The following is a 16,411-nucleotide window of genomic DNA, read 5'->3' on the forward strand; positions in this document are numbered from 1 at the left end:
CTTTTCATATTTTTTCATTATAGGCCATTACAGGATATTGAGTATAGTTCCATGTGCTATACAATGGGACATTGTTGTTTACCTATTTTATATATAATAGTTAGTATCCACAAATCCTGAACTTCCAATTTATCCCTCCCCACCCCTGGTAACCATAGTTTGCTTTCTAGGTCTGTGAGTCTGTCTCTATTTTGTCTCTCATTTGTGTCCTTTTTTTTTCTCATCCATGTTGCTGCAAATGGAATTATTTTATTCTGCTTATGACTTCAGTCATATTCATATATATATACACACACCACATATATATATATATACCACAACTTCGTTATTCAGTCACCTGTTGATGGACATTTAGGTTGCTTCCATGTCTTGGCTGTTGTAAACAGTGCTGCTATGAACATTGGGGTACAAATACATTTACTTTTTAATAAGGTATGCCATGACAGACCTTGTCTAGGGATGAAGTCAAGTGAATTTCCTCTGCAATACCAATTCAAATCTTATAAAACTGACTGGGAAATCAACTTTGAGTTTGGATACATATCAGGTTCACTCTCTGTAACTTCCCCGAACTTGCCATTTAAGGAAAAAGAAACACTGTTTCTCCAATGACACTTGTGTAATATTTATACCCAGAATTAAATTTGTAATGCTGTCTAAATAGTAGTAGCACAATTAGGGCTAAGGACTCAGAAGACTGTCTCTTTAAATATTTGCAGTTGTTTAAGTAGAAGTCCAGGATCTACTGAGTTTAGTGAGCAATTTAATACATCTTCATGTAGTTTTATGCCACTTACGATGATCAGGCAATCATATTTTGGTAAAATATTTCAAATTTAATCCACCTGACCAACAAGAACAGGTGCACTCAGTATTCTGATGAACATAATTTCACAACTTGCAACATAATGTACAGGGTTTCCACTTTTTAGTTGAATATTGAAATTGAATCCCGATCAGTAACGAATATACCCAACATTTATGTCATGTTAAGTTGAAACATGTTTTCATACAGATTACCTCACATATCATGTATCACAGCACTTATTTTAGAAAGAAGGAATCCTAGACTTAAAAGATACAAATAACATAGCTTGTAAAGGGCAAAGCCAGGACACAAACCTACTACCATTTGAGAACTATTATCACAGTACTCCTCTGCTAGAGAGGCATGCTTGGATCAGTGGAGTAAGCAAAAAGAAGAGGATAAAGCCCATAAAGTCTAAAAATCCAAAGAATCTGGGGCTGAGATCATGAGGATAAAATCAAGACCCAGAAAAGGGAACACATACTGAAGTGACTGATCTCAAAGTAGGTGATCACCATTTCTTTGGAGTTTTGCCTCCTTAGCTGGGACATAAGACCAAATTCACTTTCATTTTACATAAAAACTTCAAAAAAGTGGGACTAGATTCTTGAACACTTGGTAGAAAAGAATTCTGATGTCACATTTAAGCCCAGTGAGAAAGGGCACCATGGTGGATTAGGAACGTCTACTGTGGGTGCTGGAGTTGAGAATGGAAGTGTGGTTGCTGCGCAATTGCTGACCCTAACTTGGACTTTCCATTGTCTGGTTGGTATATGTACAGAGCTCTCCTGACATGAAGTCCTGCCTGGTCTGTAGGACTAGAAGCTATAAGGATCCAAAGAGACCAATTCACAAATCATCAACAAATGTTTGGAGATGTCTCCAAGTGGTGCAGTGGCCCCTCCATTCTATGAACTGATCAGAGGCTCATCATGAAAATAGTGATTGGGAGTAACAGAAAGTCAAATCTTAAGGGTCAACTCTGTAGCCACTCTGTTTCCAGTATGGAAAAATGCCATGAAGACATGGCATCAATTCTTTGGGAAATTGATTCCTAGTAAATTGTAACACTTTCTCTATCTTTGCTGAGGATGGAGCCTGAGGGAGGAAGATTTGAATGGGAAGGTAAGAGAAACTAGCAACTCAGAAATACTTTCCAGATGTTTCCCAGAGGTATAATTTTAACATACATATTTGCTTCTTCTCAAACACAGTCTTCTAATGCTTTAAAAGGAACATCCCTAGAAAACAAAAGGCTGAAGTGATTGGACCTTGGTCACCAGTCCACTGCTAACACATGAACCCCCAAATAAGAGATTGGGATATCCTGGATAATTTCACAGTTTTCTCTAGGATTCCTGGGATTCCCAATCAACGGGAGTACATACAGGTAGCATAACCACCTCCTTTGCCATTCATTCTCAGCTCACAATTTTCCATCCCCATCTAGAGCTCAAGTCTTCAGTAAAATGAAAAGTAGTTCCAAAAAAAAATTAAAAAAAAAAAAGAAAAGTAGTTCCTCTGGACAAAAATCTAAAGACATCATTGTTCAAACTGTAGAATTCTGTCAGTGCTAACATATCTAATGATTTTTGCCCAATCTATAGTATAGTAATTTCACCAAAGTCTAATTCATACAATTCACCAAAAACAGCACAATATTAATAAGATTTCATAATATTAAGGCAATAACTTTAAAGAAATATTATTCACATTCTTAGTTTGCTATTAAACAAATTCATAAATGATTAAAATTAAAATATGCTTGTCAAAATAAGAGATAAATTAGAGGATCAGTGACAGATTCTATTAGGCATTCCTTTTACTCATTAGGGTGTAACATATCTATAACTAGTAAGAGTTTTATAGATATGGCTATGAAATCAGATTCTATAATGTGAAATGTTTTATTGCTCTCTATAGAATTCATTATTACCTATAATTCAAGAAACTATGAAATCAAATTACAGAATATTATGTATGGTGTTATTCTTTAATAATAAAGCAAACAAATTTATACAGAGATATTTTATATGGATAAAACTGCTGGAAGGAAAGGTTCCTCACTGCAAATAATCATCCATATTGTTGGAATTTTTATGAGAATTCATTAATTTTATTATCAGCAGAAATAATAAAGATAATCTGAGGAAATAAAAAGGAATTTTGGTAACCTGTATATTTTGAAATATACTGCAAGTCATCTAACTTCTCCATTGTTTTATTCCATGAAAATTAAGTATTTTAAACTAGTAATACTTTCTTATGAAATCTCTGCATATAAGTTATAATGTTTAAAGATATTTTCCTACTTAATATACACAATAATCACATAATCCTCAGGAAGAGTTTACATATGAATGCAATTTGGTTTTTGTTCTTCCAAATACAAAGGCTATATATATATATATACACACACACACACACACACACATATACATACATACACAGCTATATATTAAATATATATCTATATATCTTTAATGTGACTAACACAATATGATGTTGAAAAGTACACAATGTTAGAATAGCACATATTTTCAAAATGAATCTAACCTAACTTTAGAGAAATTTAGTAACTTATCCAATGTCTTATTGTTTGTGGTAATCTTTATGACTTTCAATATAATACTCTTTTAGGCAGAACAGATTAAGTGTTACGATTCAAATCATTCTGACAATAATTCTGGACAAGCAGAACAATAATACACCTAATTTGAGAATATCGTAACTCCTCAAATACTATGTAGAGATCTGTTACTTTACATTAACAACGTGCTTCCCATACTATATTAAACAGGTAAATTATATCGTGATTCAGAATGTAGTTTATGAGGAAGGACACCAAAAATAATAGAGAAAAAATAACCAGAAGGTGAAACTCTGAGTCATAAAGTAGAGGAGAAGCTTTTTAGGCAAAGGTAGAACTTCAGGGCTAAATCAAGCATGTTATCTTTGGCTGGAATTAGGACAATGAAAACAAATTTCATCTACTTCCCAAGTTTGCCTCAGGCTGGTCTTAAGTAATTCCATGACAGAATGGTGTGTTTATTTCTCCAACTCTCTTGATTATGAATACAAATATTTCAAGGGCTAAATTCAGACAATGGAAACGGGAGGAATGAGGCTCTTCTTAAGGATCTTTTCAATAACAAATTCAAAACTGACAAAATCCAAAGTCAAATAATAAATAACCATGATTGTCCCTTCCTCAGCAAACATTCCAAAGTATTATTCCAGTAGTTGCTTATATATGTATATCATCATTACTTATATATGTACATTTACATTCCTTTACCATTTCAGGTTGGACATAATAACTATTTGACTTGTTATTATTACTGATGACCACAACATAGTTTAAGAAAATACTTTATTATGGCCTACTTAGTAGTTTAATCTCAATTTCAAACATGTTCTCCTGTCTGTCCTCACAAATATTATTCCAAAAGTTTTCCTTTTCATCCAAAGTACAAACTCCATCTTCACTAAAACCAAGAAAGGAATCCCGAATATATACATAAAACTGAAAAACAAATGAAAAAAACTGGACATGACTTGGAACAGGAATTTAAAAGCTAGCTGCCTACAGAGAAGGACACTGACAAGGAGCTAGTCAATTTACCCACAGAAGACTGGAAAGACTCAGGGATCTGAGCTATGGAAGGCAGGAGTAAAACCAACAAAAGCAAAAGATGGGACAGGAAACATTAGAATTGTTTAAAAGTCTCTAGAGAGAAGAATGGACCATCTCCTCTCTTCTATCCTTAGGAAATGTGGTGTTCATTCCCTTGCTATTTATTCAAGGTATTCTATGAGGACCATCAGCATCAACATCACTCAGAAGCTTATTAGAAATAAAGACTCTTCAGTTCAACTTTAAACCTAATAAATCTGAACTTGTATTTTAATAAGATCCCCAGGTATTTCATTTGCAAATTAGTTTGTGAAACACTGTTATCAAGAAATTGAAATACGGGTGCATAGGATTTCAGGATAATAAGCAGGAGAGGGGTAAAGATGAGACACTAAGTGAGGATCTATCTCTGTTAAATGGTGCAGTCCTCAGCCACCTTCTCCTGCGCAGCTCTAGAACACCAGCAGAGTGATTTCCTACCTTATCCTCAACTCCAGGTAAAATTTGGAGAAACCATCTCTAAAAAAGCTGAACCCCTTAGGTCAAATTTAGCTCACTACTTTTTTTGTAAATAAAGTTTTACTGGAATAGAACCACACCCATTCATTTACATATTGCCTATGGTTCTTTTTGCCCACTATAAGGTCAGAGCTGAGTACAGATCTTCCTCAGTTTACAACAGGTCACTTCCCAATAAGCCCATCATAAGTTGAAAATATCCCAGGTCAGAAATTCATTTAATACATCCAATTTGTCAAACATCATAGCTTAGACTAATCTACCTTAAATGTGCTCAGAATACTTACATTAGTCTACAGCTGGGCAAAAGTATCTAACACTAAGCCTGTTTTATAATTAAGTGCTGAATAGCTGGTGTAATTTATTGAATACTTCACTGAAAATGAAAAACAGAATAGTTGTGTAAGCAGCTCTTTGCAGGGAATGTCTCTCAGCAGGAAACCCCTTTGTCTTATCACTTCGGCAGAGATATATTATAATTAATCTTAAACCAAGCTTTTTATGCTCTACTTATCTCTGGCCCAAGCACACCTTTCAAACCTTTTGATCACACAATGCCTTGCTTAACCTATTGGCTCTTTCTAAAGATCAAAGAAATAAAAATGAAAAGTAAGTAATTAACAGATGACCAGATCCCTTCCCTAGCTTCCCCTTCAGTAATGTCACAAGCAAAGTGTGTGAACAAGAAAGCATCTAAAGAAAGATCACAAGAAGTCGACAAGCCTGCAGGTAGTGGGGAATGGGGATGACTCTGATCCCCTAACTCAGTGATAAACTGAGAGTACTTCCCTTTTCCCTTTTAAAACTTTCATAGCCGAGCAGAATCTGGGTAGTTGGTTTTCAGGGGGACACTGAGTCCACCATCTCCCCAGATTGCCTACACTCTGATGAAAAGCAACTTTCCTTTCTACCAACCATTGCCTCTAGGTATTGATTTTCAAACCATGAGCAGCTGGACCTGAGTTGGGTAACAGTTGTACAGGTACAGAATGGTTGTAAATGTATCGGTTGCTTACCCTCATGATCATATGACTGACTGGGAGTTGTGCCTCTCCATGGCTGTCCAGCATCACAGGAGTATCATACTGCATTTGTCACAGGCCTGGAAGAGATCAAAATTCAAAATCTGAAGTATGGTTTCTAGTACTACCCGGTGCTCTGGGGAGAGTGATCGCAATTATTGCAAGTGAAATCAAGTCTTAACATGCGTGCAGAGATCCATCCATCACCAGATTCTTTTCTTCTTCAGTCTTGAGAGTAACTCATTTTCTCTGCAAATATGGATTCCCTTCTCAAGTGAGCAGTAACCCAGGGACTCTGGAGTGACTACCCCTAATCACTTCACAAAGTGGCCCAAGATCTCTCGAGATTTGCTTTTTCTCGCAAGATTAAGCTCAGGACTCGGGGGAAAGGAAGCGCAACTACTGGAAGTTTAATCTATTTATAACCAGCATGAATAAATCAATCCATCCCCAGATTCTTTCCTACTTCACACCTACTTCACTACTCCTGAACTACCGGTGGAAGTTGGCATTCTGCAGATCTTAGCAAGCAATTGCAGCTTAGGAGAGTGGAATTGCGTCAGATTTATGAGCAATGTATCAAAGACAAAAAAAACTGGAGCAAATACATTAAATAATAAGATTAACCCATAAGATTAACCCTGTGGGAAATTGTAAGGAAAGGAATGTTACCAAACTCTTGGAGGAGGGGATAAAAGAACCACGATGTCATAGATAGAAGAAAACTAAGCAAATAAAAGAAAAAACAAACAGAAGAAAATGAGGTAATTCTCAAAGCAGAGAAAACCATGACTCTTAGCTGAAAAACAAAATGTTGTACAAGAACAGAAATGTAAACAAGGTATCTACTTGGCTTGGCAGTTAATCTTTTTTACAAAATCATACCAATGGGAAGAGTAACTACGGATTTACCAAAAAATTTTAATATCAACATATGCAGTGAAAGGAAGAGCTACCTAAGAGAGGTAAAATCTATAATTACTACAGGAGGAAGTCAATAGATAATGTTCAAAAATGACAAAGCAAAATATTGCAGTATTTAATCGTTTAGATACATGGAGGTAAATCCAGAAGTAATAACTGAAACACCAGAAGATAGAGTTGGGAAGGTGGCAGGCATGATCATTTTTAACAACAGTTAGCATTATTTGACATTTTAAACTGTGGTTAGGTATTTATTTAATTTTTTTTAAATTTAATTATAAAGGTAAATGTAACACCCCTGCAGAAACTCACCACTGCTTGAATGAATGTGATACAGTCTCATAGTATGTGAACAACTCTTCATAATTTATATTTTTTAAAAAGACTTTACTCATCTCTTGAGAATTGTGATTACAGATATAGCCCTGGAGGCCTTTGAGAATTTGAGAAAATACAGACTAAAGTAAGATTCAGAAAACTCTTTCATATATTCCCTTTAATGAGCTCCTGTGCTATAACTAATTCTATAACTTGAGACTCCCAGGTTATCCTGATGCCAACATTTAGAATCGCTTGTATTGCCAAAAAAAAAAAAAAAAAAGTGGAGACTGGTATGTTTAGATACCAAGAAGTCCCAGGTGTGTTGAAACTCAAGAGTTTCATTTTACATTGCTTCTTGGCCCCTTTAATTCAATTCTATGACTCAAAATGCCTCAATATTTGATCTTTGCGTCGTCCAAATACTGTCGGTAGCCTAGTGAAAGCTTTAATATTTTCATTGCCAGATATGTCTCCAAAAGTTTTAATCCCCTTATCTCTCCATTACTTGTTTGTAAAGCAGGCTAATGCAATATTGGCATCAGAGTGAGTCAATGAAGAAGCAATTCAAAATACGACGCAGGAAACTTGTCAGTTGTTGGAGTCTTAGTGAAATATCTTAAAACTACTTTTCCAAACTTTTAAAGATGGAAAGACTTAAAGTTTTTTTGGCTGTAGGGTTGTTAATTTTTTTTAAACACCTGTAAACCAGATTCTTGTAAGGGAATTTATTTACCGCATCTAATTTGTTGGAGCTTACATTTTACTTTTAAAGTAATTTTTTGAAAAAGAAGCAGTAATTAAGGGAACTGAGATCCTGGTCCCAGTTCTCTCAATTATTCAATATTCAACAAACATTTAATGAACACCTCAAAGCCCTGTCCTGAGATATTATAGGCGTGTTAAGTGGACAGTGTACAAACAAGATCACTCCCTAGAAAGTAAGATCAAATTATCTATGCTACAAGCTTACAGGTTTTCCACAAAATGTTAAGTCCTTGATGATAAGGTGGTATCAGACCTTTAGAAACTCCCTTTCAGGAAAATGACTCTTAGTTAGAGGACGACTATCACAAAGTATAGACTCTACTTCATCTCAAGCCTTGATTTTTAACTATTACCACAGTCACCCTGAGAAATGCAGAGAAACAAAGCAATTAGTGTTCCCCAGGGTTAGAGGTGACCTTAGCCACCTGTCTTATATAAACTAAACATTTGGAATGTTAACTCCTATTTTGTTATTGCAGAAGGCAGAGGTGTTGGTAAGTCAACAAAGCCTGCTTTGAAACACTTTCATGTTAAAAGGAAAGGGTTTTGTTTGTATATCCAACCCTGATGGGCATCTTCCTATACTAATTCCTTGGCTTGTCCCCTGGGCTCTGTAGCATTACATACCTCTTAAGGCATTTCTCTAAATATTTCAAATGATATTGAGTACTAAAGCAGAAAAAGAAACAAATATGGTAGGAAAGCAGGAACTTTAAGATGGATAAGGAAAACTGCCTAATACAGCTCTCTTTGTGTCTATTAATAAAGACATAGAGAGCAAGGAAACAAGTCATCTATTCATTAGCTCCTGGATATCCCTGAAACATTTTCATTCTATTCTGTTAAATTTTGCTCAGTCGAGGACCATTGTGAAAACTATTAAGGTTTAAAAACTCTGACATTCATAATAAGCAGGGATGGATGAATTCAGTTGCTTAATTATAGACATTTGAGTTAGGGAAATGGATAGCATCACAGTGGTTACTGTTATTTTATTTAAGACAGAAATTATAGTGCACAGAAATTCAGTTCAACTCTTCTGGTATAATATCTCCCCTCCCCAGCTGAAATAATTATACTCTGCTTTGCATCCATTAGAGAAACCATTAAGTCTTGAAAGTTCCTTTTATGTGAAAATAGTGTGCTTTTCTCTCGAATTTAAAACACTCAGTATCTTCTGAATGTCTTTTGCATGTGTTTTGAATCCACAATAATCAACAATCATTCATTTGATCCTACCCAGATTTTCAGTCCTAATAGCCAAGCATTCTATCTTTTACCTCTTTTAATAATTAGTTTTTCAAGCCCACTTCACATTTTCTTCTGCCCACCAGTCCAAACACCAGTAGTCAATGGCAATAACCACTGGAGGCAAAACGTGAATTTTATTTCTTCCCTCATTAAATCTTATCTAGTCTCATCTGTCCCCAAGTTGTTCTGGAGATTCAGCCCAATTCCAAACAAAATCCCAGAAGGCTTTTATGTAAAAATTGGCAAGCTGATTCTAAAATTCATAAGGAAATAGACAGAATCTAGAACTGCCAAAACAATCTTGATAAAGAACAAAGCTGAAAGACTAACACTACCTGATTTCAAGATCTAATAAAACATAAAATGTGGTGCCAAGATTAACAAATAGATCAATAGAACAGAATAGAGAATCCAGAAATAGACCCATACGTAAATGGATAATCACTTTTTACAAAGGTACAAAAGAAATTCAGTGTAGAAAAGCATGATTTATAAAAGATAAAAATAATAAATTGGACATTATCAAAATAAAAAAAACTTTTCTTCTGCAAAATATTGACAAGAGAAGGAAAAGACAAGCTATATAGGCTGGAAAAAATACTTTGCAAATCTATCCAACAAAGGACTTATATCCAAAATACATAAAGAACTCTCAAAATTCAGCAGTAAGAAATAAATAACCCAATTTTTTAAAAGGGCAAAACATTTGAACAAATACTTCACCAAAGAAGACATGCAAAAGATGTACAGATAATAAGCACATGGAAAAAAATGTTTCATACTAATTATCCATTAGGGAAATGCAAATTAAAACAATGAGATATTACCATACACATCTCGTAGAATGGAAAAAAAAAAATTAAGGCTAAGAAACTGACACTACCCAGTGCCTGTCAAGATTGTGGAGAAACTGGAACACATATATATTTTGTTGGTGGGAGTGCAAAATGGTACAGCTATCGTCAAAAACAGTTTAGCAGTTTTTCAAGTGAGTGAAATATATACTTACCACTGATGTCACATTCCTCCTAAATCTTCAATCACTCCTTCTCAGTCACCCACACCTGTGTCTGGTGTTTTACCTAGACCACACAGACATCCTAGAGGCTGAGTTATTGGTCCTCTTTTCTTCTTATAATCTACTTTCCTATAATCTACTTTCTCCCCAATCTAATCAACATCTATGCCTTCAATAAACATCCAATCACCAATAATTCCCAATTCTGTACCATCATCATGTTTGACCTCTTCTACTACAGATCTACGTATCTGAAGAACTCCTGGATGTATCAGACATATCAAAGTTGCCTCAAACTCAACTTGTCCCAAAGACCTTTCCTCCAAAGCCAGTCTTCTTCGAGGTTTCCTTGTTCATTGAATGGTACAGTCATATATTCAGTTTCTCAGGATTGAAAAAGAATCAACACTGACAAGTCTCTCTCTTTCACCATCCCCGCTTCTATACTCTATCAATCACTAGTCTAATAATGTTTTCTTTAACAATCTATGAATTCCATCCTTTCTTTTCATCTCAAACATACTAGAAGCTACCATCATATTTCCCCAAGACCACAGCTGAACCCACCCAAGTTATGCCATTCTCCCTTCATCCATTCTGTCTTCCTTATTTCGTCCATTCTCAGAACATAAGCTGACCTTTTCAAAATGCAAATCTGATTTTATCATTTTTCTGCTTTAACCCTTTTTCATATTGCTTTTACAATGAAATTTCAAACTTTTAATATGGCCAAGTCCCTCTATAGTCTCTAACTCTAGGCTCAAGTCACACCATTCTCACTCCATCTCTCTAAAGTCAGTTTCTTGAAAGTGCTGGACATTTTGCTCATAGTATTTCCTATTCCTAAAACACATTTTTTTTTTCCTCCTTTGCTCCTACCATTTTACAAACTATCTCTATTCATTACTCCATTCTTAAATCAAAGGTAACTTCTTTAGGAGATTTCACTAACTATTCAATCTAAATTAGGTTCTCATGTTATGATCTTTCATAGTTCACAATACCTCCCTTCACAACAGTTTCCCAAACCAAAATAATAAATTTATACGTGGCTATGCTTAATGCGTGTCTCCCTCCCTGTGCCATCAGCTCCATTAAATCAACAGCCACAGCTGTACCCTTAGCACTTATTCAGTGTCTGGTACCTAATAAAGGCTCGATAAATATTTCAGGTAGAAATATATCCCTGTATTATAGATAATAGAAACTGTAAGTTAGGTAATAAAACTTGCTTCTAAGTCATGTTGCCAGAAAGAGGAGGAAGCAGGATCTGAATCCAAGTATATAGAACACTAAGTCTATTCACTTATTCAGCTGAACCACTCCCTTTGCCATAACTGTCTCAGCTACTCAAATACTCAAAGAAACTTAAGACAGGTTTGCCCATCCTTTTCCTGTAGTGTAAACAGCTTTGATGAAAGTTAAAATTGCAATTATTATCTCAGTACCATGCTAACCGGCTGAGCCTACCATGCCCACTGCACTTCTGCAGTGGCAAACTTCTCAATGACAAATGAGAATGACAGCCAGCCTATATGATAGACATGAAAGCATAATTAGTGAATCAAAATGTTTTTAAACAGTTAAATTTATCCTCCATCTTGTCCAGCGGCTGGCAAAGCTACCAGTGGCATCTGCGAGTAAAACTGTTTGCCACATGCAGGTGGTAGAAGAGAATTAAATGACAAGCACATGAAAATGTGGTTTTCAGCTGTTCCACAGAACTACTATGTTGGCCAAGAAAGAAGTGGAATTTCTGTTGGCTTGAACTTCCTGAGATTTTTATACTTGAGTCAAATGAGTTCAAATCAGGAGCAAGACTTCCCAAACAACAACAGCAGAACAAACAGACAAAAAAACAAAAACAAATAAACAACCCACATACGGTTTCCTTTTGTGTCTCTACTGTTTCATATCTAGACTAAGTTGGAATTATTGAGTTATAATGACGGCTGACTTGGCTAAGGTTAGCTGCTGACATTAACATTTTTTCTCTACTGTGGGATGATCGTTTAATACAGTTTAGTAACTTTCTTTTGAAATTCTCCTCATAAATTTTGACCAAAAAAAACGTGGAAGTGGTATCTTCTATCACCCATCTGGCAAGAAAACCTAAGTTTCTTATAAATACAGAAAATCATTATGTCTGTAAATACAGAAAAGTTGATGTTTAACATGATAGGGCCCTCTGATAAAAATGTTAGTTGTTTGGGGTCTTTCATTTTGTTTTGTTTTGTTTTGTTTTTCTGTTATTATTCATTTCCTATATTTACATTATAAGATTTTGGGTAGTATTTGCTCAGTAACTTTTTTTAAAAGTCTACTGCTGACCATCCTGTTTACTCTTACCCTGTGTTGCTGAAAAGAGAAAAATTCATTAAAAAAAAAAAAAACAGAATTAGATAAGAAGAGGCAGTACAAATCAAATTGCAAGTTAGTATTTACAACTGTATTATTTAGTATAATACAACTAATATAACATAGTATAACATAATATAATACAAATGAAATGTGTGAAAGATATAAAGGTATAATTTCTCTAGGTGGTGTCTGGTTATAGGCATTCCCTTATCATAACTGTAAGAATTAAGAGAAAACAGGAAAAGCTTATCTAAATCTACCCCAAACAAGTCATGAGATTTAATGGAATTAGCCATCTTAAAACAATGCTTTGAAGAGCAACTCCAACTACCCCTTGGCCCCAAATTTCTCACTCTGCATTATGTCAGAGTATTCTCATGGGGTATTTCCCACCTTAAAATGAATACTACATTAAAATGATGAAATAATAGTGACTCCTCTCAAATCGTGACTACCTGTTTCTGGGCCCTAGCTTCTCAGCAGCTGGAATCCAAAGAGCTGGATCAGGCATCAGCCTGATTTTCCAAGGGATATGTACATCCCTTTACTAAAACTCACCCAATCCTTCTTCTGTCACCAAAGTCGGGGGTCTATTTCCATGAGCCCCCGAGATTGTTACATCAGAAGCCAGGTTTTCTCCTCTCCGATAGCCCTGGACATATCTGGCACTTGATGTTTCCTCCGATAGGTTACCTACCATCTGCCTTTCCCTTCCCTTCTAATAAATTTGACTCATCAACAAACATTTACTGAGCACCTACTCTGTTCCACACTCTCAGCCAGATGTGTCTCTGACAATGAGCAAGAGACTGTCTCTCCCCTGGCCGAGATTAGACAACCAATATGAACCCGGACACAAATAACAACAAGTTTGATCTTCTGGCCCCTGGCTGATCATTTGCAGCTCTCAGGTGTGCTTCCCCCACATGTACTTCCTCAAAACAATATTTCAATAACTAGATTTTTTAAGCTTATTCAAAGGAACAGTAACTTTTAGAGGTACATATAACTAACAACATATAACTAATAAATAACATATAACTAATATTAACTAATAAACATATAACTAATATTTTTACAACACCTCTTGGAATGCCACAAAATGAAGGCAAACAATAATTCTCTATTAGTATTAGTAAGATTCAGAGAAAACATTCCACAATTTCCTCTCTGGTTATAAAATAATGAAGCTTATTCCAGCGTACAGCACAATTTTTCAGTTATACATTTGACACAACATTGTAAAATGACTATAACTCAATAAAAAAAAGTTTAAAAAAATAATAATGAAGCTTAGAAGGGGTGAGATGCATTGTAGTTAAATTTCAGTGTTTTTTTTATTTTCTCACTAATTCTTGTAGTTTTAGAACAGATGATTTAAAGACGTCAATTTAGCAGTTTTTGCTCCTCACTGAAAAATGGTAGGGAAGAGTTTTGGAGAAAAGTCATGCGTTATTGTGGTTCTCAGTCCTTACAAGGTCATCAGAATCACTTGGGGAACAAAAAAAAAAGACGAAACACTCCCTGTCCAGGCCCCTCACTGGCATTGGTATTTTTTAAAAAGCACTCTTAGTAATTCTCGTGTGCAGTCAGAATTAAGTTTTAACCTGCAAATCCAACATAACATTTACTTTTGGATTTCTGCACGCTCTCTGCCAGCATCTCCTTCCCAACTCTTTATTTACGGCCCCAAGTCCAGAGTTTCCTGTAGATTTTTTTAATCAATGGAGTATACATTATTTGATCACTTTAATTCGCCCTTTGCAGGATGCTTACAGAGACACTCGTCATTTTTGCTGTCAGATAACTGATTTCTCGGTTGTTCCTATTCTAGCATCCAACTGCCTAAAAAGTCCTGCCTAGATCATTCTAACTTCTGCAACAAAGCATTTCATTGCTGCCTTAACTTACAAAATGTTATCCCAGAGCCTATTTGACAAGCATTACAGGTTTCACTTTGATGATTCTAGCAATCTGAAGGAAAGCATTTCCACTGATCAACACTATTGCTCACAGATTTTCCAGAGTTCACGACAAATGGCAGCACATTTCCGTCAGACAGAAAACAACTAGCCATTCTTAGTAGTATCAGAACACATAGATAAGAAAAAGATTTTTCTACAGAAAATCATTATAAGGAATATTTTTCAGGGACACATACAAAAGCATATTTATTTATGTGATTTTTGTGTGCAGAATAAAAGCATACTGAACCACATGAACTTTCCTGAATTCTTGACTGTGTCCCCTATTTTCAGAACCTCAGGAGTGGTTGTAAATCTATTGTTTTAAAAATGAGGGCTCTAAAAATGTATAAAAAAGAAAATTCTGAAAAAAGAGCACTCTGCATGATATTATAACAAAATAATGGAATTCAGAGACCTCATGATCATCCACCTTATCATAATCTTAGTTTTCTTTACCACAGCAAATATTATTTTGTATTTCTGCTCCTAATTCCCAAATTTGCCTCTGGATCTGGAATTTGTACTTTCTCAACTTTAGCACACATTAACCCATCTTATACATAAGAACAATGAAATAACTAAAAAATAAATATTATACCATATATAAAGTTCAGTATTGTATGATGCATCACTAGCCATAGTCACTAAGCAAGCAGTTACATCTTTAAAGACACTCACTTGATTTTATCTGTATTTTACTTCAAACTCTGAATTTCAGAATATTTTAAAAGTACTTAAAATACAAATATCATTATAAAATTATTTGTGTAAAAATACTAAAATAAAGAAGGTGAAGAATAGGTGGAGGAGGAAAAGGAGAAAGAAAAAGAACAGTTGCACTTACTGATTTTCTAACTGCCAGATCTAGATATTTGATTTGCAAGTAATTTAGGAAAAAATGAGAATTACCTTATTTTAAAACCTTGTGTAATGGAAGGAAAATAATGCCATTTACACTATTTCTCTCTAAAACTTAATAAATGAAAGGCACCATTCTTCTGCTGAGTTTTTTAATGAGCATGCATATGCAATGCTTTGAGTTTAGAAATTGTAAAGACATGAATGTACAGCCCTGTAAATATTGAGAATAAGTTGGGATTACTATGGGCAAGGCAAGAAAAGGGGATAGGGTAAAAAATAGACACATGACAAGAGATAAGGAAGTCAGAAAACTATTTAGAGGCAGAAGTGCTGTATGTGGTGAGAGGCCCCATGGAATAATCCCCCATTGCAGGATGGCCAAAGGACTTTTAAGACAGAAATACCAAATATAAGTTGGTTACATTGTGAGAATATTATACCCCCAAACTCATGCCCTCACACATCTCTCTTCTAAACTTAAGCAAGCATATGGCTTTTTTTTTTTTTCATGTTTGCCTGTTTTCACTGCTTGATGAGTTTATTTTTTTATTGAAGTATAGTCAGTTTACAATGTTGTGTCAATTTCTGGTGTACAATGTAGTGATTCAGTTATACATAGATATGTATTCCTTTTCATTATAGGCTATTACAAGGTATTGAATATAGTTCCCTGTGCTATACAGTAGGACCTTGCTGTTTATCTGTTTTATATATAATAAGTAGTTAGTATCTACAAATCCTGAACTCTCAATTTATCCCTTTTGAGTAGAAGTGGTGAGAGTGGGAATCCTTGTCTTATTCTAGATTTTAGTGGGAAGGCTTTTAACTTTTCACCGTTGGATATTATGTTGGCTGCCGGTCTGTCATAAAAAGCTTTTATTATGTCGAGATACGTTCCCTCTATACCCATTTTGGTAAGAGTTTTTACCATGAACGCATGTTGAATTTTATGAAATG

At 35.0% G+C, this 16,411-nt stretch overlaps 1 long non-coding RNA gene across 1 annotated transcript in view; it reads right to left on the reverse strand.

Annotated features, from left to right (window-relative positions):
• LOC135321148 (uncharacterized) overlaps window positions 1–16,411 on the reverse strand; it is a 660,820-nt gene that overhangs the window by 490,120 nt on the left and 154,289 nt on the right. Inside the window, exon 2 of the long non-coding RNA XR_010380643.1 lies at window positions 5,981–6,066. This is a non-coding gene — a long non-coding RNA (uncharacterized LOC135321148). The remainder of the gene's footprint in view (window positions 1–5,980; window positions 6,067–16,411) is intronic.

This window comes from Camelus dromedarius, chromosome 4, assembly GCF_036321535.1.
Source record: "Camelus dromedarius isolate mCamDro1 chromosome 4, mCamDro1.pat, whole genome shotgun sequence".
In the NCBI taxonomy this organism is placed as follows: Eukaryota; Metazoa; Chordata; class Mammalia; order Artiodactyla; family Camelidae; genus Camelus; species Camelus dromedarius.